Source organism: Rousettus aegyptiacus, unplaced genomic scaffold (assembly GCF_014176215.1).
Source record: "Rousettus aegyptiacus isolate mRouAeg1 unplaced genomic scaffold, mRouAeg1.p scaffold_m13_p_13, whole genome shotgun sequence".
NCBI classification, from domain to species: domain Eukaryota; kingdom Metazoa; phylum Chordata; class Mammalia; order Chiroptera; family Pteropodidae; genus Rousettus; species Rousettus aegyptiacus.
The window spans coordinates 5,854,906-5,869,492 of NW_023416288.1; the positions used below are offsets into that span (position 1 = coordinate 5,854,906).

Genomic DNA, 14,587 nt, shown 5'->3' on the forward strand with positions numbered 1-14,587 from the left:
TACTTATAGGATCAACTTTCAAGTATTTATCCTGACCTCTTTCATGTCCTACCCCAATCTGTCTTCAACCACTCTCTCTTTATCTTCTCCCTACTACACAGACCCCCAAAAATGAAATTGGTTAATGCCTCTTTGCCTTTGACCTGTCTGAACATACCATTTTCTGACTTTTCCCCTTACCTTTTGAACAACTCCAGCATCATATCTTATCGAAATCTTTCTTGACCCACTGTCTCATCAGTCCCTACTCTGAGCTTTCTTACAACTCTGAACCTAACATGCATCACACTGAACTGCAATCACTAATTTTATTTTTCTACAAAGAGATCTGATTTTGTGTCTCATTCCACCCTACATTGGAAGTGCCTTGGTCAGGCCCAGTTATGAATATAAACTGGGAGTTCAGTAGATGCTTTAAAATCAGTGATTGTCAATTCTATCTTGTCTCAAAGGAGAAGAAAACATGCACACCTAGATAATTTATGTTATTTGGATTACATCAGATATATATGGTCTTACAAATAATTAAAACAGGTGGTGACTTTTAAAAAGAAGTATTAGAAAAAGCTCTCTACCTCTCTTTTAAGCTTTAAAATATGATGGTGTGGCAGTTAGTAGTTAGTGGGGAAACCTGGCTGGGAAATTAACTGTGAGAAGGACTAGATTGGAGAACAGCTAGTACTTATGAGAGCATACTATGTGCTAAGCACAGTTCTAAGTGTTTCACAGGTATTAACTCATTTAATGAACACAATACTCATACATGGCAGATGTGCGCATGGTGTAGGATTGTACTATTGGATTGCACGAAGGCATGTGGTAGAGAACGAGGACGGGGTGGAAATCTCACCCTCATTTAGTACACCTTGCTCTTGCCCTGGCCTGGAGATGAAGGAGCTCCTATTTCCTCACACATAGTTGCCTCTAAGTTGCAAAATTAATGGGCATCTGCCTTTTTCCAAATTCACACAAAGGAATAGAATAAGACGGTGGCATCCCTGGAGTCAGGCTCTATTATCATTTTACAGATTAGTAAATTGAGGCACAAAGAAGTTAAGAAATCTGCCAAAGTTTATACAGCTAGGTGATAACAATGAGATACAATGAGATATAAACCCAGACTCTGGGCTCCAGGGTCTGCGCATGTAACCACTGTGTTGCTTCTCTGTTACCTGTATAGAGTGCCTTCTCCATGTTTTTTGACATTTGCCGAATTTTACATTATTAACTCACTTAATCCTCACAATAACTCTTAAGGAATTAGACCCTCGAGACACACAGAGATGCCTCAGTCTCTAATCCTAAAAGATGGTCCTTTGTGAGTGTGGCTGTGCCCTGGTGGAAAGAGACCAAAGAGACACTTCACTGATCAGAACTAATTGGCTGATTGATATGCTTCAGATACCTTGCCAAGCAAAAAAGAGTTTAATTAAAATAAAATATTATCTGTATCAATGGGAGTTAAACTGGTGGGACCTGAGAAACATAAGTTAGAACTGAAATTAATAAATATCTAGAAAGTTCCAACAATATAGTTACAGAGCATTATTATTGGCAGGGAAGTATACCAGATAAAACAGAAAGAGTTGAATTTGCAAACATAAAATTCAGTTTAGGATATAATAAGGCAGCACTTCATGTTAGAAGCAAAAGGATGGATTTCTTTTTTTCTAATTTTATTAAATTTATTAGGGTGACATTGGTTAATAAAATTATTTTAGTTTCAAGCGTACAATTCTATAACACATCATCTGTATGCTGCATTGTGTTCACCACCCAAAGTCAAATCTTCTTCCACCACCATATATTTGACCCTTTTTACCCTTATCTACCTCGCGTCTCCCTGCTTTCTCTCTGGTAATCACTATATTGTAGTCTGTGTTTATGAGTTTTTATTTGTTTGTCTTATTTATTTGTTGCTTTCAGTTTTATATCTCACACATGAGTGAAATCACGTGGTTCTTGACGTTTTCCATCTGAATTCTTTAATTTTGCATGATATTCTCAAAATCCATCCGCGTTGTCATAAAAGCATTTCATCTTTTCTTATAGCTAAGTAGTATTTCATTGTGTGTGTGTATATATATATACATATATATATACACACACATATATATACCAAAAGGGTGGATTTCTTAATAAATAGTAGAGGCAACTGGGTTGGTGTTTGAAAAGAAATAAAGTTGATTTGCATATAAATGTGAAATGGTTTATATACTAGATTACTCATTGCAGTAAAATTTTTAATAACAGAACTCAGATGCAACCTAAATGAATGAATAAAATATGCTATAATCTTAGAATGAACATTTTTATTTAAAATTTTATGTTTCCATAGCCACGCCACTCTGAATGTGCCTGATCACATCTGATCTCAGAAGCTAAACAGGGTCGGGCCTGGTTAGTACTTGGAAAGGAGACCACCTAGGAATACCAGGTGCTATAGGTATTAAAAAAATAAAAATAAAAAACAAACAAAAAAAAACTACACTTTATTTATTTATTTATTTATTTATTTATTTATTTATTTATTTATTTATTTTATTTACATGTAAAATGCTATTTCCCCCCCAGCTTTATTGAAGTATAACTGACAAATAAAAATAGTATATACTTAAGGTGTACAATGTGATGATTTGATATACATTCACATTGAAAAAACTGTTTTATTTAAAAACAATATCAAAATGAAACTGAGGAAATTATATTTAAGTTGACATAGAGTATTTTTCTTTTACTTGTATATGAATAAAACACATATGGAATAATATGACACCAATAAATGTAGTTATTTCTAGAGAGAAGAACTGGGTAGTAGGTGGACAGTAGTGCGAGAAATCTTTTTACTGCTTATCCATTTTAGGCCATGTACTATATTACTTATTCAAAATAAAACAACAACAACAAAAAGATCTAAGTTTGACTCCCAGAGATTTTAGTTAGTGTAACTTTGGGTCACTTTCTTATCTTGAAAATGGTGCTTATAATCCCTGACTCACAGAATTTTATGTGATTTAAATAATATAAATAAAATTGCTACCATAGAACCTGACGCATAGTAGACAAATACTAGATCTGCTCTCCATCACTTCCCTTTCTCAGATGACACTAACTCCAGACTGCTAGTCCAGGTGAGTAACATAAGTATGTGATATGGTTGGATGTAGGAACTGAGACAAATTAGGGAGTGGTAGGGACAAATGGAAGACATTCAAATTATTAAATATACATTTATCAAAGTATATATTATACATATGCATATAAACTCTGCTGGCTGCTCTTTTGTTATTCTTGCTTTGTATAGGGATCTGCATTTTACAAAATTACGTCACATAAAATATATGTTTCAAGGCTCTGAAAAATTATTTAAACTATATCATACTACCATTTGAATTAAAATAATTCTTTTCAAATAGGTCTCTTAAATAATACCTTTCTCTAAGTTGAGTTATTTAATATATTAGCTTTGATTTTTACAGAAAAAGAAAATGTTCATAGAAATATACAGTTACTGATTGCCAGACCACAATTGGGAGGTTAAAAGTGAAGGATGCTCCTAAGATCTTGGCTATTGCTCTCTGTGACAGACTTGATGGAGAGAGCACTGCTGCTTGCAGCTAATAAATCTAATTGATGTAGGAGTCAGACAGAGGTGAAACAGTGAAGTCAAGTCAGAGGCTAAAAATAGCAAAATCACATATAGGCAAGCAGGATAATGGTCAAAAGCTACAAGAGAAGAATTTCAGGTACCATGTTGAGATTTAGGATAGTGATTATTCAATACTCCTTGCCTAAACAAACTTTCTGTTTTGAATAAATCAAGATTAAATAAACAAACTAGCAAAAAAAAATGGCACTAATTCTCGCTTCTCTGGGGAACTTCAGATTCTTAGGGGATAAGTTTAGATACAATTCATTATATACGTTCATTTATTATCTTACATAAATATGGATACCTTCTGAAATATGTACTAGCCACATCACCCATTCATTTCTATATAAAACTAAATTAAGACATACAGACTAAAGTAACTAATATTTGTGATATAGTCTAGAACTAGAACCATTAGACCCTTGGACCAAATGGGAAATGAAGTATTGCATAATATTATTTATTATTTATTCTGTGAAAACATCTTCCTAAACTCTAGACAGCAGAAAGAGTCTCAAAAGTAATATAAGGTGAAGTTACCTCTACTTTACATCTCTTTAGTCAAGAACTGAGAAATTCCTGTCACATAAAGGTGCATATATTTTCTTAACTGAAAAGCTACCCTAAGCACATGCTAATGGGATGGCATTTCTTTTTCCCTCTTTGGCATCAGGCCAAGTGAAGAAAGTCTGATCAGGCCACAAGCAAAAACTCCCACCTCCTTAATTTCAAGACTTTCCTTTAAAATTCAGTTGACTTGTTTCTCCCAATTACCCTTTTAGAGATGTTCCATTTTCAATAGTAGTACTAGTCTAGAGCTTATTAATTTGGCTCTTCTCTAGGAAAGTTGCTTCATATTGACTTTGCCTCTGGGATGGAATTCCCAGTATTCCAAATTGGAGTCCTGAGAATACTGGATGTCAGCTCACACTAAAATACACCTGATTTCCCATTCTCTCATCCTTCCTGGAACCACCCTTTTTTTGATTTTTGCCTGCATAGTTTCTTCTACCCAGTGCCTAGCATGATACTTTTAAATTTGGAGCAGCCAATAAAAGTCATGTAGAAAATAAAAATGTTCTAGATACATTCAGCCTTCCTCCTACCCCTTGTGGAAACCGCCTCTACCATTTAGCACTGAAAAGCTCCAAACACTTGTGTAATTATCAGGGTGTAAAACCACCCTAAGGACCACTTTTTTATTCATCTCTCTGGTCCAAGCCTCTCTCTAGTCCAAACTCTGTGCCTGGTATGATGCAGGCGGAGAAATTATTACTAAGCCAAAGGGAACTGAATTTAAAAACATAGTCTGTATTTTCTATCTTTTTACTCTACCACTGTAGAATTTGCCATTTATATCTAGAACATTCATTAAACAATGGAAACCAAGTTTAATCAGCACTATTAGCTTAATTAAAATTAACAGGAAATTGGGGCAGAATTAATAACGACAGATTGATTGGAACATATTAATTTGTATTAATGCATTGTTACTCCTTTATTTAGTTGTAGGGATTATGGATGACTGGCTATAAAAAGATATTTAAAAGACCCTATGTGCTTTTGTTATTAATGGAATAAAGTTGGTCAACATAATTCACCTGTTTTTTTTTTTTCATAATTCACCTTTGATGCAACACAATCAGTGCTGTAGATAATTTTGAGCTTGCGATGGTCAAAAAACAATATAAATTTCTTGTTATTAGGATGCCACAAAATATACATGGACTTGTGAAGAAATTTGGGTCAGCTACTAAACTTACTGCTTCCACAGAGCATAGAGAAACACAGCAAAATAAAAATTTCTTTATGTTTACAGGAACAAACTTTTAAATAGAAAGAAAATCCCAATCTATTGGCCGAACACAGTAGGTCTGTTAGGTAGGGTTGATATGACTGTGTCACAAAGCTGTCACTTGCATGGAATAAAATACAATAAAGTCAGCTTTACTGTCAAGCTCAGGATACATAAAATTATCAAAAGACGCATACTAACATGACTTTGAGGAAAGTCTTTGAGTATGAAAAGTATAACATCTAGGGGAAAATGAAACAATTCTCAGCAAAATTAAACAACCAAATCTTTCTCTGTAAAGTTTCTAACATTTGTTAAATAATCCTTTGTGTAAATTATTAAGGTTCTCTGTGTTTTGAGGCAGCAGCAAATTTTAGTGGTGGACCCAATCGTTTCATAAGGTGATGCATACCTCGTAGTTGGCTAAAAATGGAAAATCTATATTGCTTTTTAATTGCCTCATGCCCAAAGTGACCTAGAATACTGATTATATTGCATCAGAAGTAAATTATGTCTTAAAAAGGTAAATTGTTTATTAACTGTATTCCATTAAGAAGACCACATTTAGGATGATACCATCTGTTGCTCTTTTGTAAAAAAAGTAGATTGTATAATTTCGGTGCCACAATCAAAACAATTAAAATGAAATGAGAATTAAAATTTTGACATAAATGGAGTTATATTTGTTAAGATTTTATTTTTTAAGTCTTCTCTTTTTCTAAGTCAATTAGAAGAATGGACTGATTACAAGTTTTCTCTGCAAAATGTTAATAATGATATTATGTGTCTCACCGGGTGATTATGGGGAATTAAATGAGAGTTAGAATTAAATATATATTTTTAGGAAACTTCACAGTATTTTCTTCCATATTGGAGTCTGAGGAAAGATTGTTAAAAACAAAGTGCTATATTTTGCTTAATAGTAAGAAGAATTATTTATTATATACCATGCACTATTCTAGGCACTTAAAATATATTAATCTATTCAATCTTTGCAGTAACCTGTGGTGAAGAGTAATTTTTATTTCTATTTATAGATGCAAAAAACCAAGGTACCCAGAAGTTCAGTAACTTGTCCAAGTTCACACAGCCAGCAAATGGCAGAACCAGTGTCTGAACACAAGTAGTGCAGCTCCAGAGAGAGTCTATATTCTCATTGACTATCTTTGGTTTCCTCTGGGTATATTCATGGTTCAGAGCTATCTGGACAGTATTAAATTATTACAATAACTAGGCTTGAAGATGACATTCTCTTTATCCTTTTAAAAATTTCATCACCATTTTTGCTGTTATAATGAATTTGCTTTCATGGAAGGTTCTCTAATCTATATTAATTTAGTTCTCTAATCTATATTAATATCATAAAACTGCTACCTCATGCTTAAACAACTAATAGTTTTTTCTTTTCTAGATTTGTCCACAAATATTTATATACATGCACACACACAGCACATAGTATTAAAGCATCTTTTGTATAAAAGACAACTTTCAAGATGAGACACACATAGACAATAAGGACTGTACAACTAAGGAGCAGCCAATAATATTTACTAGACCTGTCTGCTTTATGGCAGTAAAGGAGTCAATAAACACTTGTTTTTCATAAGAAGAAAACTTTTTTTAAGGACTGCATATTGCCCTTGAAGTAAGCTAATCATTTAATAAATGTAAGACAGGTTTTATCTTTCTTTAGGGAATACTGTATTTCTAAAGAATGGCAGGTACCATATGTACTGAATGATATTAGCAAATGGTAACTGCAGTACCATTCCACTTAAGAGGATTATAAACCCAATGGAATGATGGGAGAGTACTCAAGCATTTTTCTAAGCACGAATTCCCAAGTTGTACAATAATGCTAAATAATACATCCTAAACATATGCTGTTCTTGTTCTCAGTTTCCGCTTATGATAGCTACCATGGCAGTGATGCTTATCATCTTCTAGGAGAGGAAGTCATGACATTATAAATCCCAGAGACTCCTAATGGCTGTTTATTCTTGAGTTCTGGCCCATGTCTAGTGGCAGTGTAGCTTGAGGAAAGGTGACTAACCAAGGAATCACGAAGGAAGGACCCGAATTGTAGGTCTATCAATTACTCGTTTGAGCAAATCATTGTACCTTTCTAGGCTTTAGTTTATTAATGTGAATATTAGTTTTTACTATTTCATTCAGTTATTATTAGAATAAAATTTGACATCTGTGAAACTGCTTCAGAAAATAAGTATGTTCTGTGTAAATAGCAAATGCCCAGTAAAGCAGATAAGGTATAAGATGATAGAGCTTGTAATAAGAACTCACTTGTGTCTTTGGATTGTTACTATCTGGATCCCTTATTCAGCTATTTTTCAAGCAACCTGTAAGCTTCTTGGTCGTGGTCAACAATACATTTTCTATGGCTTAAGACCATTTTCTATGACTTAAGTGTTCCATAAATAAGCCACATGCCTTTCTCATGCCATATTATTTCATTGTGATAAATGATATATGACACACACAGACATAGAAGTGTGTGTGTGTGTGTGTGTGTGTGTGTGTGTGTGTGTGTGTGTACACACACGTACTACATTTATTTCTTATGTAACAATACATTAAAACAATTATTTCCCTTTTGGGATCTAAACACAATACCTCTTGAACCTTCCTTATTCTCAATAAACTTGCTAATAGAAAACTCTTAAGTCAGAAGCCTTTAAATAAAAGAGCCACGAAGTGGAAAGGAAGAAGAGAGGGAAGGCAAAGAGTGAGGGCAAATGTTAAATGAGCTCATTAATCAGATAAATATGAAAGGCGAAATAGCCACAAAACAGCTACAACCTCCTTGAACTCAATGCTTTGGTTTTTCATCACTAGCTGAGCCACGCTCATCACCAAGAACAGTCTCTAATATATATGAATTAATATATCCTACATCACCATATGCATTAGTGCCCTACAGTTTATAAAGATTTTCTCAGATTCTAATATTACTGTGAGAATAACCCAATAGGAATGCTATCTTATTTGAGAAAAAGAATGAACTATCACATGTACCTATTTATTTACCTGCAAATTGGGCTTTTTTTTCAACACGATTTGTAAAGGCACTGTTGCTTTTATAGTATCAGGCCACATGGTATCTGGTAAGTTGTAAGCTATGAGTTGTGTGAAGATAGTAATAAATCTGTTTCATAGTACACCAGCTTAGGAAATGGAATAATCATTGTTTTGCTCTCAAGAAAACTCACAGTGCAGAATTTCAGACTGGTGGAAAAGGTAATTTCAAAATTATGCTGCAAAAAGAGCTAATATGATATAGTTCCAGGAACTAGGATGCTAATTAAATTAAATATGAACAGTGATTGAGGGTTGCCAGCCATGTTGTTAGACAAAGAGAGAACGCATATTCAAAATTCAGAGTTAGATGTACAAATTTTAACCAAGACTCAACTAAGTGGCCATTTCCATGAGGCTAGATCTTTGTATAAAATAATTCATGTTGTCACTGGAATCTGAATGGCACATAGGCAAATAAAACTAGGGGAACATCAATCCGCACAGATACTAATGAAGACATATAATCTTCTATGTATATAAATTCGTGATAATTTCTTCATTTAAAGGGGAGAAACAAATGTAACAGATTTTTTTTCCAGAAAGTATAAATTTATTAAGCTTCAAATGTGTTCACACAGACACAGGGAACTCAATTCAAGGAAGAACACCCTACTGGTCTTATTCAAAATTCACCTAAACTACATAAAGCTGAATATTTTATTGTAAAATGAAAATTACTATAAAGTCCAAGATTCTCATGTTACTTCAAGTTATATGCTCGCCTATCCCTTTCTTGGATCCTAATTTTGTCAGGAAATCCTTTAGCATTTGGAGGTCAAATTCCATGTTTTTTTCCAATATACCAAGTTTGTACTTGGACCTTTTTGAACTTTACTTTTAAGGAAGATACAAGAATGCTTATATCTTAATTTTTTTCTTTTTTGTTTTTTTTTACAGTTGGCAATATTCCCAAGAAAAAGAAATCAAATGGAGTGAGACAGAAATCATGCAGAATCTTGAATATAATAATTCAAACCCTAGACTTATGCTAAATGTGAAAAGCAAGGATTGAAAGAATAGCTGGGTAGTCCATTATTGTGAGCAATGAAACGGCATATTTACTTGGAAAGACATATTTAAAAAATGGATTTCATAAAGTAAAAGAAATATTTTCTTGCATTAAGAGTTTCACACAGGAAAATACAGACTAAAGATGAAAAGAACACATGTATGAATAACAGTTTAGTAATGGAAAGGATAGGTTTTATAAGTTTCTTAAAGAACTTGAAAGAAAAGATAACAACAAACATAGATCAGGTTGAAGTAGAAGTTGCTAAAATCATCTAAGCAATAAAAACATAATAGAAACAAAACCTAACAGAGTAATCAGAAATAGATATAGCACTTGTGCATATTAACAATAACAGACAGAATTAATCGGAATTGAAAGGAACAATTGAGAATCATCAACATGCAGACAGTAGGTCGAGCCATGAGAATGAAAGCAACAGCCAGGGAGAGGAGTAGAGGGAAAAGAGAGAAGGCTGCCAAGTGAAGCAGTTTAGCAGAAGCTGAACATTAAAAACAACTAAATCCAATCATCTTTAAAATCTTGTTCAAATTCCATGTCTTTCATCTATCCTTCCCTAAATACTCCCATTCACAATCAGTTGTCTTATTTTTCTCCTGAGTCATGGATGTTCCTCACACTATTATTAAATTTTTCTCATTATTTTAGAGAGCTTAGTATATTATTTTCTCAATGATACCGTTCTTGGAATAATAGGTTAAGGTGTTGCATTTGCATTTTTCAAGGTTTATAGCTTGATTCTACTGGTAGAGTGACTATTTAATAAATATTTGTTATATGGATGAGTGGATCAACTTGCTTTGTGTGCAGGTAGATAATCTATTTTAAAAGGACTATAGTATTTTATGATATATAAGAATTGAGTAGCAGAATAAGAGAGAAAATGCTCCTTTTTTTTGTGACTGGAAGAGTGAGAACAGCCAGCCTTAAAGGATAGATTTGGGTTAAGCAAAACAAGTATGAAGGCAAAGAGAAAAGACATAAGCTAAAATAAGTCAAAAAGATAATTTGGAAAAAGAGAAATGCAATTTTTTTAAATAAAATAAATTATTGAGAAACCAAAATAAAATTTCAAAATTTAGTTTTGAGTCAAAAACTGAAAATAATATAATATCATGACTTATTGTTACCAGTAAGAATTTTAAGAACAAATACAGTCAATAAAATTTCACACTGATATTGTATTGCTGACTGGAAGTGGTGCCTTGGAAATAGTGGTTCTAAATCTATTTGGGTTCCTTATATAGTTTTGGCATCAAAACACAAATTAATGTTTGCCCCTTTTTGTATAAAAGCAAATTTTAAGCAGAAGGTGTTTCTACAAAAAGCATATAAAATCTTGAGCTCTTGGGAAAATATAACTCCTTGAAGATATAGGTTTTTAACATAACACAGACCCTTCATTATAGCTGTTTGAATGACCTCATTGGACCTATACCAGATACTTTGAGATGCTTGGTGGTTAGACCGCAATTGTACACTGGACTTTATTATTAAAAGTTTGCTTTTTTCATAGTCATTAGCTTTGGAAAGCACTGTTTTATGATGCATAGTATTTAGGAAACCTTAAAATTACATGGACCAAGAGGGAAATCAGATCATCTCACCTCAGCAATGGAAATTAAGCCTGACCTTTCTCAATCAATCTCTCTCTCTCTCTCTCTCTCTCTCTCTCTCTCTCTCTCCCTTTCTCTCTCTCTCTCTCTCCTCTCTCTCAACACAAACACAAGCCATAATTAATGTTCAATTACTTGGCTTAGGGTTAATGATCTAGATCTGTTTTTCCCACATCTGAAAGAACTTGTCTGTAATATTCAGATCAGTGCTTCACCTTTGTTTTGCATTCTGCATTGGTGAACGGATCTAACCACTGAGGGATACATAATACTGAGACTCACAATATGATTGACAGAGATCCACATTTAGCTCTTAGAAAAATTGTTCCCACATTATGTGAACTGTAGTGAGCATTTTTAGAAATCATGAAGGCATAAAAAACAACAGAAGCTTGTTTTTTTTAAGTGATGAACATAGAATATAAATCAATACACTTTTAAAAATATCTGTCAGAGAACTAAATTCATTCTGTTAAGAACATAAACCACATGATATTTAAATTCTTTTGATCATAAAATTACACTGCCTGGTCTATCTACAGATATGATGGCCTGGGGAAATATTAAAATATATGAAAAAGCTCATTTTTATTTATTTTAAATATAGAATTTTAAAGTATAAATATTTTTAAATAGTTGTCTTTTACATATTTTTAAGTCTTAGTATCTCTAGCTAAAGCAACTTGCAGAGTTGCACAATGTCAACACTGAGAGCCATCTTAAACTCATGTGACATGGATTCGAGCCTTATTTTATTTACACTTCTTGGTCAAGGCCCTTAAAATCTGGGATTATAGCATCATTATCTACAAAATGGAAATGAAAAATCTCTACCTACCTCACAGGATGTTGGTAGATTTAACAGAGAGAGTGTATGGAAAAATACTCTTAAGCTTTCGAGTATTGTTATAATTTGTATTAAAAGTCATATTTAGATATGTGGTCTCTCTCTCTCTCTTTCTAGACTAGATGGTGTAGACTTACTCTTCCCTGTTCCTCCCTTTTAAATAACCTGGAAATAATTCAAAAGATAATCATAAAAAGACTAGAGAAGTGGAAAGAAAAAGGTAGATTGGCTAGGGACCTCAAAATTTGAAGAATGATATTACCATGTGTTCCTAGGCATTTTTTTCCCTTATATATTCTAGATTGAGTGCCAGGGAGGCCTTCAGTCTGGAATATCAACAGGCTTATAAAAACAAAGAAGCAAGCAAACATAAGAGAAAACCTACTCTTTTTGGCTAAAGGACCAGGAAAAGGGAAGCCTAGCAGGAACTTGAGGGCAGCCTTATCCTCTCTACTCATATCCAGCTATAATGGTAGGCCATTTCCACCTATAATGGTGGTATCAGTAGAACCCAGAAAGGTCAACATAATCCAGCAGGAGTGGTGGCCTGATATACCGGCAGTAGTAGCATCAGTGGATGCCAAGTGAGTGATCCATCCCCTTTCCTACACCTGCCAATACCAGGTGGGTAGAGAACCTAGGCAAGGGGAAACTTTTTCTATCTCATACATCCAGAATCTCACATCTCGACTAGTGATGGGCAACTCAGGAAAGCACCTTTCACACTTGTCAGGTGGCAACAGCAGGGATTGATCAGGAGCTTCCATGTAAGAAGAACTAAGCTACCTAAAATAGCACTGTAAGGACTCTGAAAACTATATCATATTTGGAAACACACCTACAAAATAGGACAGAATCTACATACCAAACTTAAATAGGGACACATTCTACAAAAATAAAAGACTTTATTTTAAAGGTCTGTTTAGAAAAGTCCAAAAAAAGGGGGGGGGGCGCGGTAGTTACATTTATATCATACAAAATACACTTTAAGTAAAAAAATTTAACAAGAGACAAATAAGGTCATTACGTAATGACAAAGTAGTAATCAAGAGAATATAACAATTGTGAATACTTTATGCACCCAACATCACAAAGAATGCAAATATATTAAGCAAATATTTAAAGGTCTGAAGGGAGAAACAAACAATAATACAGTAATAGGAGGAGACTTCAATACTCCACATTCAACAATAGATAGATAATCTAGACAGACTATCAAGGTAACATTGGACTTGAAATTTATAACAAACGAACTTAGACACATATGGAACATTTAACCTAATGGCAGCAGAACACACACTCTTCTCAAGTGCACATGGAATATTCTCCTGGATGTCATATGTTAGTTCACAACAATAGTCTTTGATAACACAAAAATACTAAAATCATACCAATGATTGTTTCTGACCATCATAGTATAAAAATGGAAATTAATAAGAGGAGAAAAACTGGAAAATTCACAAATATGTGGAAATTAAACAATACATTCCTGAAAAACCAATGAATCAATGAAAAAATAAAAAAAAAGATTTTAAAAAATCTTGAAACATTGAAAATGGAAACACAACATATCAAAACTTTCGGGATGCAGCAAAAGAAGTACCAAGAGAACAACTTACATTACAAATGCCTACATTAAGAAAAAAACTCAATAAACAACCTAACTTTACAGCTCAAGGAACTAGAGAAAGAGCAATAAACTAAGCTAAGAGTTAGCAGAAGAAAATAACAAAGATCAGATCAGAAATACACGAAATAGAGACTAGAGAATAATAGAAAAGTCAAGAAAACTAGGAGCAGGTTTTATGAAAAGACAGATGAAACTGACAAACCTTTAGCTATATTAAGGAAAAAGGAGAGAGAATATTCAAAATCAGAATTGAAAAAAATATTACAGCTGAAACCACAGAAATACAAAGGCTCATAAGAGACTACTGTGAACAATTATACACCAACGAATTGAATAACCTAGAAAAAAATGAGACAATTCTTAGAAGCACAGAACCTACCAACACCGAATCATAAATATAGGAATAGACCTGAAAAAAATAAATAATATGTAAAGAGATTATATTAGTAATCAAAAACCTCCCAAGAAAGAAAAGCCCAGGATCAGATAGCCTTCTGGGTGAATTCCAGCAAACATTTAAAAAAGAATGCCAATCCCCTTCAACTCTTCCCAGAAATTTAAGGGTAGGGAACACTCACAAATACATTTCATGATACCAGCATTATCCTGATATCAAAGTCAGATAAGAAAAGTACAACAAAAGATAGATAGAAAAATTTTCAACAAAATACTAGCAAACTGAATTTAACAGCACTATTGAAAGGATAATATACCATGATCAAGTGGGATTTATCATTAGGGTGCAAGGATGTTTTAACATATGTAAATCAATAAGGATGATACATCACACTAATAGAATAAAAGGTAAAAATTATTTCTCAATGCACAAAATGCATTCTACAAAATTCACATCTTTCATAATAAAAAGTCTCAACAAATTGAATATAGAAGGAATGTAGCTCAAAATAATAAAAGTCATCT

At 33.3% G+C, this 14,587-nt stretch overlaps 1 protein-coding gene and 1 pseudogene across 7 annotated transcripts in view; one reads left to right on the forward strand and one right to left on the reverse strand.

Annotated features, from left to right (window-relative positions):
* Positions 1 to 14,587, reverse strand: part of MAGI2 (membrane associated guanylate kinase, WW and PDZ domain containing 2) — a 1,221,159-nt gene that overhangs the window by 380,602 nt on the left and 825,970 nt on the right. The gene's annotated exons all lie outside the window — the stretch shown is intronic.
* LOC118610958 lies at positions 2,331 to 2,449 on the forward strand (annotated as a pseudogene).